Source organism: Puntigrus tetrazona, chromosome 1 (assembly GCF_018831695.1).
Source record: "Puntigrus tetrazona isolate hp1 chromosome 1, ASM1883169v1, whole genome shotgun sequence".
Taxonomy (NCBI): domain Eukaryota; kingdom Metazoa; phylum Chordata; class Actinopteri; order Cypriniformes; family Cyprinidae; genus Puntigrus; species Puntigrus tetrazona.
In genome coordinates this window covers 17,509,610-17,526,203 of record NC_056699.1, presented here as the reverse complement: position 1 = coordinate 17,526,203, position 16,594 = coordinate 17,509,610, and the positions used below count along the sequence as shown (strand labels likewise).

Sequence of the window (16,594 nt, the reverse complement as noted above, 5' to 3'; positions counted from 1 at the left end):
CTTTTCTTTTGGTGCCCAGAGGAAGCTGTTCTCTACAGTTTCTGTGTCAGTACAAATCATTCAAGCCATTTATCTAGACTGATCCTGACCATACAACCCAACCAAAGACTGCAGTGATTGTGATTTCTGTAAAGTCATTGTCCACCTGTTCAGTTTAACCAGGGGTGGAGCTCAATGTCATCTAAAGTGGGCCGATCTGCCGCGCTGCACTGAGACACGCGCTGATCAACTGACGGCACTCTGTTACACACAACACAGCACTTGTGTTCAGCAACACAAAACAACAAACAGGAGTCACAGGATTTGTGTCTCTTGCCTGTAGACAGCTTTCGAGGGAAGCAGTATGCTTTGGAGGTGACTCTCCGTGTGACTCTGAAGGGCAACCACCCGCACAGGATTTTATAGAGAGTCACCCGACTGACCAAACAGTAGCCGGTCCTGCATGATAGCGGCGCTGACCGAACCATTCAGGAGGGGCGTACTGAAGAGTGCCTGAGAGACACAGCAACAACAGAAAGACTCCAGTCAAAATATCTTTCAACGGTTTCTCTTTGTTTGATCATCATCTACGTACAAACACATCCACAGAGTGATGTAGAGAGATCTTTCCTGCTGTAACGATAAAACTACCTGAAAACCATCTGTAGGCCGAGTCCTTTACTAGGTCTCCACAGCCAAAGTCCAGCAGCTTGACTTCATGTGAGTCCGTGGAAATCAGCAGGTTCTGGGGCTTGGCGTCCCGGTGCAGGACTCCGCGGCTCTCGCAGTGTTTCAACGCGCTGATGAGCTGCTGCAGCACTTTCTTTGCCAGGCTCTCATCCAGGTAGCCGTTCTCCTCACAGAAACTCTGGAGATCTTGGCAAGGAACCGGACGCTCCAGGATCATGATGTATTGAGCGGGACTGTCAAACCACTCCACGAGCTGCAGGACATTGGGGCAGGCAGGAGCTGAATTCACCAGAGTCATCAATGCCACCTCCAGCGGCAGCCGGCCATGTCCTTCCTGCAGGGACAAATGCTGCGTTATATCCAGATGTGTTCAAACCAATGAGAAACAGAACAGATTCACTCACAACTTTCAGTCTCCTCTGCGGCGTGACTTTAGAGACATATTTGATGGCAACCTGTAGACAGAACAAGCTCCTGTATAACATATACTGATCTCAATTCTTAGGCTTCTTGAATGAATAACAGAAGGAAATGTCTTACTGGCAGTCCATCAGATCTGCGTGTCCCAGCAAACACAGAGCCGAATCCACCTCTTCCCAGCAATGAACCCTTCACATATGTTCCTGTAACATAAGATCACAAGAAATGTCTGCGAGAGAAAACACGTTGTAGTATCTAAAACTGTTCAGTAACAAGTCTTCTCATAATCTGAGCCTGATTTCTTTAATGTAAGTCGATACTGACCTCTCTGCGAGAGCGTTTGGCAGGTCTTCTGCATGAGGTGGATGGACGCTGATCTTCCTGACTGCCGCTCTGCCACTTCCTCTTCCTGTTAGTCTGATCCGCTGACACAGAAACGGCCAACTCAGAAGGTAGAGGAGCTATATAGCCAGGCAGCTCTTGACTCGGTGTCTGGGTTTGGTTTGGCAGCGGTTCCTGGTCGTGGTCACCAGAGACACGTCTCCCAACCTCCTGAACAGCAGCGCTCCTGGATCTGGAGCGGCCTGAAGATGGAGCATTTCATCCATACAATAACTAAAGGTCCTTTTATAATAACCAGATATCACATAACAATAACACAAATAATAAACAACTGAAATATAAAACACTCACCGCGTCTTTCAGCCATGTGAGCCATTTAAACCAAACCAAACCAAACCAAAAAATAAAATTTAAATAAAATTTAAATAAAATAAAATAAAATAACTGACCAAACTAATGAAATGAATGAATGAACAAGCAAATAAATACTGTCCTCAGAAATACTCCTCTGAAGTAGAAACAATTAAATACGCCTCCGAACTTCCTCCAAATGAAAAAAATAATAATATAATAAAAGTGTTCTCAGAAATAATCTGAACTCTCTGCGTATAGAAGTCCAAAAATCCCAGTTTTGCGCAGAAAATACTCTCCAAAAGTCTTTGAAGTCGTCTCGTCTCGTCTCTCAAAACAGACAGTGTTTATATTTTCAGCCGGAATTCATATCATTACACTCGTTGCTATGACGACGTCGCGTGCGTACGTCCGTTTTATTCACAAATAGACCTAGTTACATCAAATATCTTGATCCATGATTAGGATGGTTTGCGTTTTTTCAGATTTTTTTATTTATTATTTTTATGTAAGCTATTTATTATCACTATTATTATTATTATTATTATTATTATTATTATTATTATTATTATTATTATTATTATTATTATTATTATCCGTATATTTATATTGTTTTATTATAAGCTCTGGCTAAATTAAAACAGCCTTTTCTCCACATCATTGTCAAAATTATCTTCATACACGATCAATTTTGTTAGTAGTAGAAAAGTCTCTATTCCCTTAACTGAAAATATGAATTTGATGAATATCAATATGAGTAAGTGTAGACGTAATAAATATTATTTGAACGGGATTTTGAGATTAAAAACAAATATTTAAGTTATTATTAACAACATAAGTTAACTGCGGTTTTATATTCATATTTTTATGGACTAGCTAAGGGGAAACGATCAGGTCACGTGATTCGAATACGCACACAATAAATATATGACGACAATGTTAAATCGATTAAATTAATTTTTAATAAAATACTCAATCACTTCAAATGAAAAAGTATATATGTGATTAATATATGTGATTATATATGCTTTTTTTTTTGCTATAAGCAACCTATGCGCGCTCACGCACTCGGTCTGTTGGGTTCGAATTTTAGTTGCTATAGCGACGAGTGCATCTGGAGGCCATCGCTGTCTTATGAGAGATGAGGCGACTTCAAAGAGACTTTTGCAGATAATTATCCTGAGAATACTTATTTAACCGTTCTTCTCTTAATTTTGAAGAAGTTTGGAGGGTTTTTTTCTACTTTGGTTGGTGTATTTCCGAGGACAGTATACATTTATTATTTCATTCGCTAATTGATTTAGCTTGTTGCTATTTTGTTATTTTTCTTGCTTTGTATTTGTATTTATTGGAGTTTGGTTTGGTTTAAATGGCTCACATGGCTGAAAGACGCGTGAGTGTTTTATATTTCAGTTGTTTATTATTTGTGTTATTGGTATGTGATATCTGGTTATTATAATAGGACCTTTAGTTATTGTATGGATGAAATGCTCCATCTTCAGGCCGCTCCAGATCCAGGAGCGCTGCTGTTCAGGAGGTTGGGAGACGTGTCTCTGGTGACCACGACCAGGAACCGCTGCCAAACCAAACCCAGACACCGAGTCAAGAGCTGCCTGGCTATATAGCTCCTCTACCTTCTGAGTTGGCCGTTTCTGTGTCAGCGGATCAGACTAACAGGAAGAGGAAGTGGCAGAGCGGCAGTCAGGGAGATCAGTGTCCATCCACCTCATGCAGAAGACCTGCCAAACGCTCTCGCAGAGGTCAGTATAGACTTACATTAAAGAAATCAGGCTCAGATTATGAGAAGACTTGTTACTGAACAGTGTTAGATACTACAACGTGTTTTCTCTCGCAGACATTTCTTGTGATCTTATGTTACAGGAACATATGTGAAGGGTTCATTGCTGGGAAGAGGTGGATTTGGCTCTGTGTTTGCTGGGACACGCAGATCTGATGGACTGCCAGTAAGACATTTCCTTCTGTTATTCATTCAAGAAGCCTAAGAATTGAGATCAGTATATGTTATACAGGAGCTTGTTCTGTCTACAGGTTGCCATCAAATATGTCTCTAAAGTCACGCCGCAGAGGAGACTGAAAGTTGTGAGTGAATCTGTTCTGTTTCTCATTGGTTTGAACACATCTGGATATAACGCAGCATTTGTCCCTGCAGGAAGGACATGGCCGGCTGCCGCTGGAGGTGGCATTGATGACTCTGGTGAATTCAGCTCCTGCCTGCCCCAATGTCCTGCAGCTCGTGGAGTGGTTTGACAGTCCCGCTCAATACATTATGATCCTGGGCGTCCGGTTCCTTGCCAAGATCTCCAGAGTTTCTGTGAGGAGAACGGCTACCTGGATGAGAGCCTGGCAAAGAAAGTGCTGCAGCAGCTCATCAGCGCGTTGAAACACTGCGAGAGCCGCGGAGTCCTGCACCGGGACGTCAAGCCCCAGAACCTGCTGATTTCCACGGACTCACATGAAGTCAAGCTGCTGGACTTTGGCTGTGGAGACCTAGTAAAGGACTCGGCCTACAGATGGTTTTCAGGTAGTTTTATCGTTACAGCAGGAAAAGATCTCTCTACATCACTCTGTGGATGTGTTTGTACGTAGATGATGATCAAACAAAGAGAAACCGTTGAAAGATATTTTGGACTGGAGTCTTTCTGTTGTTGCTGTGTCTCTCAGGCACTCTTCAGTACGCCCCTCCTGAATGGTTCGGTCAGCGTCGCTATCATGCAGGACCGGCTACTGTTTGGTCAGTCGGGGTGACTCTCTATAAAATCCTGTGCGGGTGGTTGCCCTTCAGAGTCACACGGAGAGTCACCTCCAAAAGCATACTGCGCTTCCCTCGAAAGCTGTCTACAGGCAAGAGACACAAATCCTGTGACTCCTGTTTGTTGTTTTGTGTTGCTGAACACAAGTGCTGTGTTGTGTGTAACAGAGTGCCGTCAGTTGATCAGCGCGTGTCTCAGTGCAGCGGCGGCAGATCGGCCCACTTTAGATGACATTGAGCTCCACCCCTGGTTAAACTGAACAGGTGGACAATGACTTTACAGAAATCACAATCACTGCAGTCTTTGGTTGGGTTGTATGGTCAGGATCAGTCTAGATAAATGGCTTGAATGATTTGTACTGACACAGAAACTGTAGAGAACAGCTTCCTCTGGGCACCAAAAGAAAAGAGGAGAAGAACATCAGCTTTCTCTCCTCTTCTTCAGTCTGTGAGGAGCTCTGTGTAGATGCTGGAGGAGCTGAACATGCAGCGCCAGCTGAAACCCGAGCTCTGATGGGATGGGAAGCTAAATATAATTGTATATATATGTATATATTAATTGTATTAATAAATAATTTTATTTTGTTTTGTATTTAAAGCAGCATAATGTGCTTTACAATTAGGTCAGGAAACATTATAAAGAAAAAACTAAAGGTCAAATCTATACAGTACGTGTTGACAGATGCACAGAATGCAAATGATTAAAATATTTTGTAAAACAAAATAATTATTAACTAAAATAAATAAAATTATTTTTATTTTATTAAATATAATTTACATTTTAGCTATAGTTATCTAATTACCAAAAAGCAACAGCAACCGTGGAAACGTAAAAATCTGAAGACATTAAACCAAGGGCTTAAATGAAAAAAGGCCCAGGAGTGATTAATATTGTGTTACTAATCAGATGAAGTCAAAACTAAACTCAAACGACTTAAACATAACATGCAAATGATCAATCAGAGAGTAACAGTGAGAAAAAAAATATTTGTTAAAGAATGAAAGAAAGAAACAAGATATTGACCGCCGATCCTCACACCTGGTCAGGCTCACCATCACCAGACGACTGATCAGCCGCAGCTGCAGCCACTTGCCCTCACTCCATATAACTCCATATAACAGAGCCTGATCTTGAGGTTACACACATAGAGCTCTGGTCATTTCTGCCTGCCAACCCGAAGCACTCTCTTTCTCAGCGATCATCTGTTGAGGAAAGAACTTTATACTTACTGTTATGAACTCTTTATTAAGAGATATCTTCAGTTCATGTGATGGTCTAGAAGCCGCTCATTGCCTTGTTTCAATAAACTCCCTTCTTTTCCTGAATTCTGAGTCTTTCCTTGACCAGATTGTGACAGATATGAGGTAAATCACAACATTACATATTTTGATTGGTGTTTATGGTATTTAAAGTGTGTATGGTATGTACTTAAGTGTATGGTATTTTAAAAAGAAAAGAAACAAGACTATGTTCTTAACAGCTTTAATGAGGAAAAAACTACAAAGCCCATTTTTGTTTTTGGTTGAACTATTCCTTTAAAAATCAAGTAAACCTACCAGCTATGAGGTAAATCACAACATTACAACATTTTATTAGAGGTGTAAAAAAAAACTACAAACCTATGAAGCACTGTATATGACAAATGAAAAACAACAAATAAATAAGCAATAGATGTAAAATATATTACGTTACTTGCTAAATATGCATATACATAGAAACATTAATAAGCTTGAGAAATTGGTTTAAAGATTTAGGTTTAATAGTTTGACTTCATGAAATGTTGCTGAGAATTTAAATCAGTTCTGCTATGACTTCCTCGTAATGACCCATATATTTACTACATTTAAGTGCTGTGTGTATTTACTTGTAAAGTCATGTTAGAGATTAGAGAAAGAGGTGCTGTCTATTTAAACTTTTTACTATACTGAAGCAAGAAAAAGGTGGATTAAATCTATAGGTTTTTTTATATTTTTAATTTTTTTAGTATTTTTAATATTTTAGTAAATATTTGTAATGCAGATAGAATGTTTAAACACTTAAAACAAAAGAGTTTTATTCTGTTCACTGTACCTAACAGAATTAAAATGGTCAGTTTACTATCTATATTTCCTGCATGCTTTGCAAACAGACTGCTTTAAGGGAGTACATTTAGGGAATAAGTGATATAATCTGTTTTAAGTAAAGGGAAGACATGCTCGTGTTTAATGTTCCTGTGTGTTAGATATTTAAAGGAGGTCTGTAGTGTTTGAAGAGAGAACATAGTAACAGTGTCTGTAACGGTACACAAGTCTGTTCTTTTTGTGTTCTTTGTTTTTAAACTATGTAAAAATTACAGGTTATTTAGGTTTATTGCCACACATTTAAAATTTTAATGAGCTATTTTAACTCATTTATATAAACCTTTATATAAACTGCTTTGTCCATCTACTTTACTTTTAAAGTAAAGTTTTTGAAGCTCTATTCAACACAAATATAGGCTTTCTGATGCAAAGCATATTTTACAAAAACATGTTTCAGCAAAATGCTGTCATGACATTCTAAGCTACATCCTACTTTGTGAAAGTTAAGTCAGTTCTGTACGCCTGTTTGACCGGAAGCTAGTTATTGTACTATATAAAGTGTAGTGAAATCAGAAGGCATTTATTAACCCACCAGAGCTGTGTTAAGTATGTTTATGATGGATGAATGAACTTTTGAATTTAGCAGTCACTCACTGACATTATAAAGCCTGGCATAATAACCTAATACAAAGAATAACTATACTACCTTCATAAAATCTCTAAATATTCTAAAAACTCAGTAAAATTTAAATCTGTTATATATTTCACACAATGAAGTTGGTGTTTGATTAAAAATGTATTTAGTTTTTTAAAGTTACATTTAAATATATATTTTAAAGAATAGAAAAATTATACTAATCACTTCAACAATAATTACTCAATTCAACACAATTTAAATGACATCTTAAGAACCGGTTGGACACAATTGGCGACCGCTTTCAAAGAGAGGACACCATGAAATCAGAGCAGAACCGCATCAAAGAACAGCAGAAGCGTGAGAGACACTCATCTTCATCTGACAACAGAAGAGAAAGTGAGTTAACTGTATAAGTTACTCTTTTCCATTATATTCACTATATATTTTTCACATTGATAGAATCAAACATAATCACTTGCCTTTATTTCTTGATACAAATGAAGTTGAGTTTCTCCTCACAGTCTCTGTTCTCCCATCTCTCTGTCTTGGTGTTGCGGGCTCCACAGCGGTACGGCTCACGTGGACACGACGGCAGAGGAAGGTTGTTCTGTACATCCTTCACGTTCAGCCAAAACCAGTGTCCATACAAGAAGCGCAGGCCTGTCCAAACCCTGTCTGTCTGGGCATTTTTAGTCTCACTTTTAATCTGGTTTACTGGCCACCCGAAATGAAAAGAAGCCAGATCGGTGTAGTTAGACCTGCAGAATACCAGAGCTTCCTCCCATGTCTTATTCTCCTGCACCAGAATGAAGTTCACGTGGCAGAAGAAAGGATATTTATTCGAACATGAAGCTCGTTTCCAACGATCCCCAAGAGTGTCTATACAAAAAGGGAGATTTTCTAGAAGGATTCCCACCACGGAGGTAATGGTGTCCTCGTACTTCAGTAACTTGCATGAGTTTTCTCGCTGTTGATCCAGCTATCACCATACGTTCCTCCAGCTGCCTCTTCAAGCATCTTAAAGTCATCATTGTTAGAGATGACAGACATATTTTTATAAAACTCTTCACAAAACCCCTGAGCAACAGCACAGGTCAGTGGAGTGGTCACGTAAAAGTGCACTTTAACTCCAGTACTGTATGTTGTTAGTTCTTGAAGGACAAACAGGAGAAGTCCGGTAAGAATCATCTTCATCTCTGCTGTAGTGAGCTGCTTTGGTCTAAGGATTGTTGAGGACTGAACCGTTTATCACCTTCACTGAGCTGCTGACACGAAACATTCAAATCCTACAGCATCTGTTTTGTTTACTTAAGTTGGGTAGTCAGATATCTGGCTATTTAAAAAAAGAAGTTTACATTTCTGAAGAAAAGATATTAAAGACCTACTGTATAAGGACATCTCTATCTATATCGGTGATTATCTGCACGAAACCCTTCACGTGAAAGTAATACCCAAATCTAACTGTTCATGTGTTCAAATGCCGTTTTATATGAAAGTCAAACATCAAGCAGAATAAGTTTATGTAATCCCTATAAATGATATGTATTCAAGTTCAGTTATTTTATGCACACAAGAAAAGATATATATAAAAATATAGCTGCAAGCAATGATTACCAGGTCCAAGTGCTTAAGGCTTATATGTAGATTATGGAAAAAGACATTATATATCATTAACAAGCCTAAATCACCTAAATCATTGACTTAAAAAAATCTCTTTTGGCTAATCTAGGTTATTTACCACAGATCGGCACTCATTTAGTCAGTTATTTACGTTTTACATATTTTAATTTACAAAACCCATCGATCTGCTTCAGAAGACATGTGATATCCCCTGAGGCGTATAGTTTTATGACGCAGTGCTTGTGGATATATCTGATTTGTGGAGATCGCAAATAATGTTCAAGCTACTCAGCAGCATTACCAAGCTTGGAAAAGCCAGGATAAATTGAAAATAAAAACTCCAATTGTTTTTGTCTGAAAGAGGAAAGTTGTATACAGCTAGGTTGGCTTGGGAGTGAGTAGTTTGTGGTGTAATAAACGACCTAAATTACCTTTTGGGTAAACTGTTCTTTTAATGAAGCTGTCTTCTGTTTAAACTGCATTACACCAAATCTCACACAGAGGTCCTGTGCTTTTATATTTTAGCTGTTTTAAACCATGTCTGTAGGACTGTATCGGCCATTCAAAGTTCAAATTCATTCAAACACACAAAGCCTGTTTCAGTCACATTGAAGTGGCTTGACCAGACTGTTTGTCAAACCTGAAATGAAAAACAAAAGCAAACAAATGTAGCCGTTCTTTGCATTGTTGTTCATCCATTTCTGCATGCAAAAAAATCCACACCACAATCCTCATTCAAATAAGACAAATTAGGATTTGCCTTTGTCTAAATGTACATTTTTTAGCATGAGCATGATAAATTATAGCACCATGGATTATACATATTCTGTGCTGATACACCAATTATTATATTTAGCTACTTTTTGACATTGCTGAGTTATATGTGTTCTGGAACAACATTTTAATAAAAAAAATGTAATTTTGACCTTATCTTTATACTTAAACCCAACTTTACCCATAAAATCAGAGGAAATAAAATCAGAGAAAACACTGATTGCAAGACTCAACTTCACAAAAACTATAAACTGTTTCTTCAGATCAGATTGGCTAATCACAATGTTGTTCCAGGGTCAACAAAGATGAAGACTTCCCAGTTTGGTTTAGTTGTTTTAAATAAACTGCTGCCCGTCAGCAGCTCAGTGAAGGTGATAAACTGCTCAGTGCTCAACATCCTTCAACCAAAGCACCGCACTGCAGCAAAAATGGAGATGGCTCTCACTGGACTTGTCCTGTTTGACTTTGGACTGATTAAATGTCAGATTATCTGGACTGAAGTTCATAAATACTGTGATGACCACAAGAAAAACATGTCCACCATCACCCGTCCGAACTCATGCCCAGAAGACTTTTTGGTGTAACAGTTTAATATATTGAGTAAATATTAAAAATGTGAAGGTTTTACAAGCTCTAGAACATGGATACGATCCCTAAATCCCTAAAAGTTGCAGAGACTAAAATGTCAAACTTAAAGAGATATTCTTTATAAAATCTACCAACCCCCTGTAAAACTGCTCATTTGAACATGCTCCCAAATCTCTACGTCAAGAATATTTGCATAACGCAGCCCGAATGTTCATGGCTTCAGAAAGCACAACAGTTTTGATGCAGCCATGTCACGAGAAGCTGTTTCTGTGTGAACGTAAAAGAGCTTTATTTGGCCTTTCTGAAAGTATAGTTAGGAATCATTAAGATTGCTTACAACTTAAAAGCACAACCCAGATGTTTTTTTGTGAATTTGTGCAACACATTTTATGGACAACAGCTTTGTTAACCTGGGGGAATATAAAAAAAGGTGCGTGCAAAGGCTGTAAAAAACCAAAACTGTCAGTGAAGTCTTTGCTCCGACAGTCTGGTGCTTCTGAATGAGCTGTATGTATGCGTTGTTAAGTATTTGCTATCGACTGTTTAAATTCAGAGTTTTACGCTTGTGGTATCTTTCAAATATTCAGTGATTACTATGATGACTAAAGCCAAAGCCGCAACAATAATTAAACTTTTTGACTGATCACTATTCACATTCTATGTTTTTGTAATTTTTTGTATTTTGACTTTTTTATTTAATGCATTATTTGTATTATTATAAATGCATATTTTAAAAAATGTTTGTAGTCACAGTCAATTTCCTTACACAAACTAGTTAAACATTTTTATGTACAGTACATGCATATTATTTGTCCAAATACTGTTTAAATGCTGTTTTACTTCAAATTAAAGTTTGTGAAAAACTTAAGACATTTTCAAAATCTCATGAAATGGATTTCAGAACAAAGTGGGTGGATGCTGTTGCTCTCTCCTTTAACATTTGCATGTTTTATGTCATTTGAGTTTAGTTTTGATTATTTATTCGTAAGATACAATGAATGAATTTTGTTTCTTCTGATGTGTTTCTTATTTCTGTTTCCACTTGTTCCTTTATATATGTATGTATATATATATATATATATATATATATATATATATATATATATATATATATATATATATATATATGTGTGTGTGTGTGTGTGTATTTATTTATTTGTCATCAACTACTGGATAGATTTGACCTTTGATTTGATTTATTTTTCTGAGTGCTTTTCCCTGTCTCAATTATAAAAGCACATTATGCTGCTTTAAATACAAAACAAAATAAAATTATTTATTAATACAATTAATATATACATATATATACAATTATATTTAGCTTCCCATCCCATCAGAGCTCGGGTTTCAGCTGGCGCTGCATGTTCAGCTCCTCCAGCATCTACACAGAGCTCCTCACAGACTGAAGAAGAGGAGAGAAAGCTGATGTTCTTCTCCTCTTTTCTTTTGGTGCCCAGAGGAAGCTGTTCTCTACAGTTTCTGTGTCAGTACAAATCATTCAAGCCATTTATCTAGACTGATCCTGACCATACAACCCAACCAAAGACCGCAGTGATTGTGATTTCTGTAAAGTCATTGTCCACCTGTTCAGTTTAACCAGGGGTGGAGCTCAATGTCATCTAAAGTGGGCCGATCTGCCGCCGCTGCACTGAGACACGCGCTGATCAACTGACGGCACTCTGTTACACACAACACAGCACTTGTGTTCAGCAACACAAAACAACAAACAGGAGTCACAGGATTTGTGTCTCTTGCCTGTAGACAGCTTTCGAGGGAAGCGCAGTATGCTTTTGGAGGTGACTCTCCGTGTGACTCTGAAGGGCAACCACCCGCACAGGATTTTATAGAGAGTCACCCGACTGACCAAACAGTAGCCGGTCCTGCATGATAGCGACGCTGGACCGAACCATTCAGGAGGGGCGTACTGAAGAGTGCCTGAGAGACACAGCAACAACAGAAAGACTCCAGTCCAAAATATCTTTCAACGGTTTCTCTTTGTTTGATCATCATCTACGTACAAACACATCCACAGAGTGATGTAGAGAGATCTTTCCTGCTGTAACGATAAAACTACCTGAAAACCATCTGTAGGCCGGAGTCCTTTACTAGGTCTCCACAGCCAAAGTCCAGCAGCTTGACTTCATGTGAGTCCGTGGAAATCAGCAGGTTCTGGGGCTTGACGTCCGGTGCAGGACTCCGCGGCTCTCGCAGTGTTTCAACGCTGCTGATGAGCTGCTGCAGCACTTTTCTTTGCCAGGCTCTCATCCAGGTAGCCGTTCTCCTCACAGAAACTCTGGAGATCTTGGCAAGGAACAGGACGCTCCAGGATCATAATGTATTGAGCGGGACTGTCAAACCACTCCACGAGCTGCAGGACATTGGGGCAGGCAGGAGCTGAATTCACCAGAGTCATCAATGCCACCTCCAGCGGCAGCCGGCCATGTCCTTCCTGCAGGGACAAATGCTGTGTTATATCCAGATGTGTTCAAACCAATGAGAAACAGAACAGATTCACTCACAACTTTTCAGTCCTCTGGCGTGACTTTAGAGACATATTTGATGGCAACCTGTAGACAGAACAAGCTCCTGTATAACATATACTGATCTCAATTCTTAGGCTTCTTGAATAAATAACAGAAGGAAATGTCTTACTGGCAGTCCATCAGATCTGCGTGTCCCAGCAAACACAGAGCCGAATCCACCTCTTCCCAGCAATGAACCCTTCACATATGTTTCTGTAACATAAGATCACAAGAAATGTCTGCGAGAGAAAACACGTTGTAGTATCTAACACTGTTCAGTAACAAGTCTTCTCATAATCTGAGCCTGATTTCTTTAATGTAAGTCTATACTGACCTCTGCGAGAGCGTTTGGCAGGTCTTCTGCATGAGGTGGATGGACGCTGATCTCCTTGACTGCCGCTCTGCCACTTCCTCTTCCTGTTAGTCTGATCCGCTGACACAGAAACGGCCAACTCAGAAGGTAGAGGAGCTATATAGCCAGGCAGCTCTTGACTCGGTGTCTGGGTTTGGTTTGGCAGCGGTTCCTGGTCGTGGTCACCAGAGACACGTCTCCCAACCTCCTGAACAGCAGCGCTCCTGGATCTGGAGCGGCCTGAAGATGGAGCATTTCATCCATACAATAACTAAAGGTCCTATTATAATAACCAGATATCACATACCAATAACACAAATAATAAACAACTGAAATATAAAACACTCACCGCGTCTTTCAGCCATGTGAGCCATTTAAACCAAACCAAACTCCAATAAATACAAATACAAAGCAAGAAAAATAACAAAATAGCAACAAGCTAAATCAATTAGCGAATGAAATAATAAATGTATACTGTCCTCGGAAATACACCAACCAAGTAGAAAAAACCCTCCAAACTTCTTCAAAATTAAGAGAAGAACGGTTAAATAAGTATTCTCAGGATAATTATCTGCAAAAGTCTCTTTGAAGTCGCTTCATCTCTCATAAGACAGCGATGGCCTCCAGCAATGCACTCGTCGCTATAGCAACTAAAATTCGAACCCAACAGACCGAGTGCGTGAGCGCGCATAGGTTGCTTATAAAAAAAAAAAAAAAAAAAAAGCATATATAATCACATATGTTAATCACATATATACTTTTTCATTTGAAGTGATTGAGTATTTTATTAAAAATTAATTTAATCGATTTAACATTGTCAGTCATATATTTATTGTGTGCGTATTCGAATCACGTGACCTGATCGTTTCCCCTTAGCTAGTCCATAAAATATGAATATAAAACCGCAGTTAACTTAAGTTGTTAATAATAACTTAAATATTTGTTTTAATTTAGCCAGAGCTTATAATAAAACAATATAAAATATAATAATAATAATAATAATAATAATAATAATAATAATAATAATAATAATAATAATAATAAATAGCTTACATAAAAATAATAAATAAAAAATCTGAAAAAACGCAAACCATCCTAATCATGGATCAAGATATTTGATGTAACTAGGTCTATTTGTGAATAAACGGACGTACGCACGCGACGTCGTCATAGCAACGAGTGTAACGATATGAATTCGGCTGAAAATATAAACACTGTTTTGAGAGACGAGACGAGACGACTTCAAAGACTTTTGGAGAGTATTTTCTGCGTAAAACTGGGATTTTTGACTTTTGGAAGATTTCTATACGCAGAGAGTTCAGATTATTTCTGAGAACACTTTTATTATATTATTTTTTTCATTTACAAAGAAGTTCGAGGCGTATTCAATTGTTTCTACTTCAGAGGAGTATTTCTGAGGACAGTATTTATTTACTTGTTCATTCATTCATTTCATTAGTTTGGTCAGTTATTTTATTTTATTTTAATTTAATTTTAATTTTATTTTTTTAATTTTAATTTTATTTTTATTTTTGATTTATTGGAGTTTGGTGGAGATTTCAATGGCTCACATGGCTGAAAGACGCAGTGAGTGTTTTTTATATTTCAGTTGTTTATTATTTATGTTATTGGTATGTGATATCTGGTTATTATAATAGGACCTTTAGTTATTGTATGGATGAAATGCTCCATCTTCAGGCCGCTCCAGATCCAGGAGTGCTGCTGTTCAGGAGGTTGGGAGACGTGTCTCTGGTGACCACGACCAGGAACCGCTGCCAAACCAAACCCAGACACTGAGTCAAGAGCTGCTGGCTATATAGCTCCTCTACCTTCTGAGTTGGCCGTTTCTGTGTCAGCGGATCAGACTAACAGGAAGAGGAAGTGGCAGAGCGGCAGTCAAGGAGATCAGCGTCCATCCACCTCATGCAGAAGACCTGCCAAACGCTCTCGCAGAGGTCAGTATAGACTTACATTAAAGAAATCAGGCTCAGATTATGAGAAGACTTGTTACTGAACAGTGTTAGATACTACAACGTGTTTTCTCTCGCAGACATTTCTTGTGATCTTATGTTACAGGAACATATGTGAAGGTTCATTGCTGGGGAAGAGGTGGATTTGGCTCTGTGTTTGCTGGGACACGCAGATCTGATGGACTGCCAGTAAGACATTTCCTTCTGTTATTCATTCAAGAAGCCTAAGAATTGAGATCAGTATATGTTATACAGGAGCTTGTTCTGTCTACAGGTTGCCATCAAATATGTCTCTCAAAGTCACGCGCAGAGGAGACTGGAAAGTTGTGAGTGAATCTGTTCTGTTTCTCATTGGTTTGAACACATCTGGATATAACGTGCCAGCATTTGTCCCTGCAGGAAGGACATGGCCGGCTGCCGCTGGAGGTGGCATTGATGACTCTGGTGAATTCAGCTCCTGCCTGCCCCAATGTCCTGCAGCTCGTGGAGTGGTTTGACAGTCCCGCTCAATACATCATGATCCTGGAGCGTCCCTGCCTTTGCCAAGATCTCCAGAGTTTCTGTGAGGAGAACGGCTACCTGGATGAGAGCCTGGCAAAGAAAGTGCTGCAGCAGCTCATCAGCGCTGAAACACTGCGAGAGCATGAGTCCTGCACCGGGACGCCAAGCCCCAGAACCTGCTGATTTCACGGACTCACATGAAGTCAAGCTGCTGGACTTTGGCTGTGGAGACCTAGTAAAGGACTCGGCCTACAGATGGTTTTCAGGTTAGTTTTATCGTTACAGCAGGAAAGATCTCTACATCACTCTGTGGATGTGTTTGTACGTGAGATGATGATCAAAACAAAGAGAAACCGTTGAAAGATATTTTGGACTGAGTCTTTCTGTTGTTGCTGTGTCTCTCAGGCACTCTTCAGTACGCCCTCCTGAATGGTTCGGTCAGCGCTATCATGCAGGACCGGCTACTGTTTGGTCAGTCGGGGTGACTCTCTATAAAATCCTGTGCGGGTGGTTGCCCTTCAGAGTCACACGGAGAGTCACCTCCAAAAAAGCATACTGCGCTTCCTCGAAAGCTGTCTACAGGCAAGAGACACAAATCCTGTGACTCCTGTTTGTTGTTTTGTGTTGCTGAACACAAGTGCTGTGTTGTGTGTAACAGAGTGCCGCCAGTTGATCAGCGCGTGTCTCAGTGCAGCGCGGCAGATCGCCCACTTTAGATGACATTGAGCTCCACCCTGGTTAAACTGAACAGGTGGACAATGACTTTACAGAAATCACAATCACTGCAGTCTTGGTTGGGTTGTATGGTCAGGATCAGTCTAGATAAATGGCTTGAATGATTTGTACTGACACAGAAACTGTAGAGAACAGCTTCCTCTGGGCACCAAAAGAAAAGAGGAGAAGAACATCAGCTTTCTCTCTCCTCTTTTCAGTCTGTGAGGAGCTCTGTGTAGATGCTGGAGGAGCTGAACATGCAGCGCCAGCTGAAACCCGAGCTCTGATGGGATCAGATAGAAG

General features: G+C 39.3%; 4 pseudogenes; 2 read left to right on the top strand and 2 right to left on the bottom strand.

Annotated features, from left to right (window-relative positions):
• LOC122351137 lies at positions 1 to 1,807 on the bottom strand (annotated as a pseudogene).
• A 1,344-nt stretch (positions 1,808 to 3,151) lies between these two features.
• LOC122350585 lies at positions 3,152 to 5,063 on the top strand (annotated as a pseudogene).
• A 6,505-nt stretch (positions 5,064 to 11,568) lies between these two features.
• On the bottom strand, positions 11,569 to 13,480 carry LOC122351224 (annotated as a pseudogene).
• Positions 13,481 to 14,677: 1,197 nt separating this feature from the next.
• On the top strand, positions 14,678 to 16,319 carry LOC122348781 (annotated as a pseudogene).
• The last annotated feature ends 275 nt before the right edge of the window (positions 16,320 to 16,594 follow it).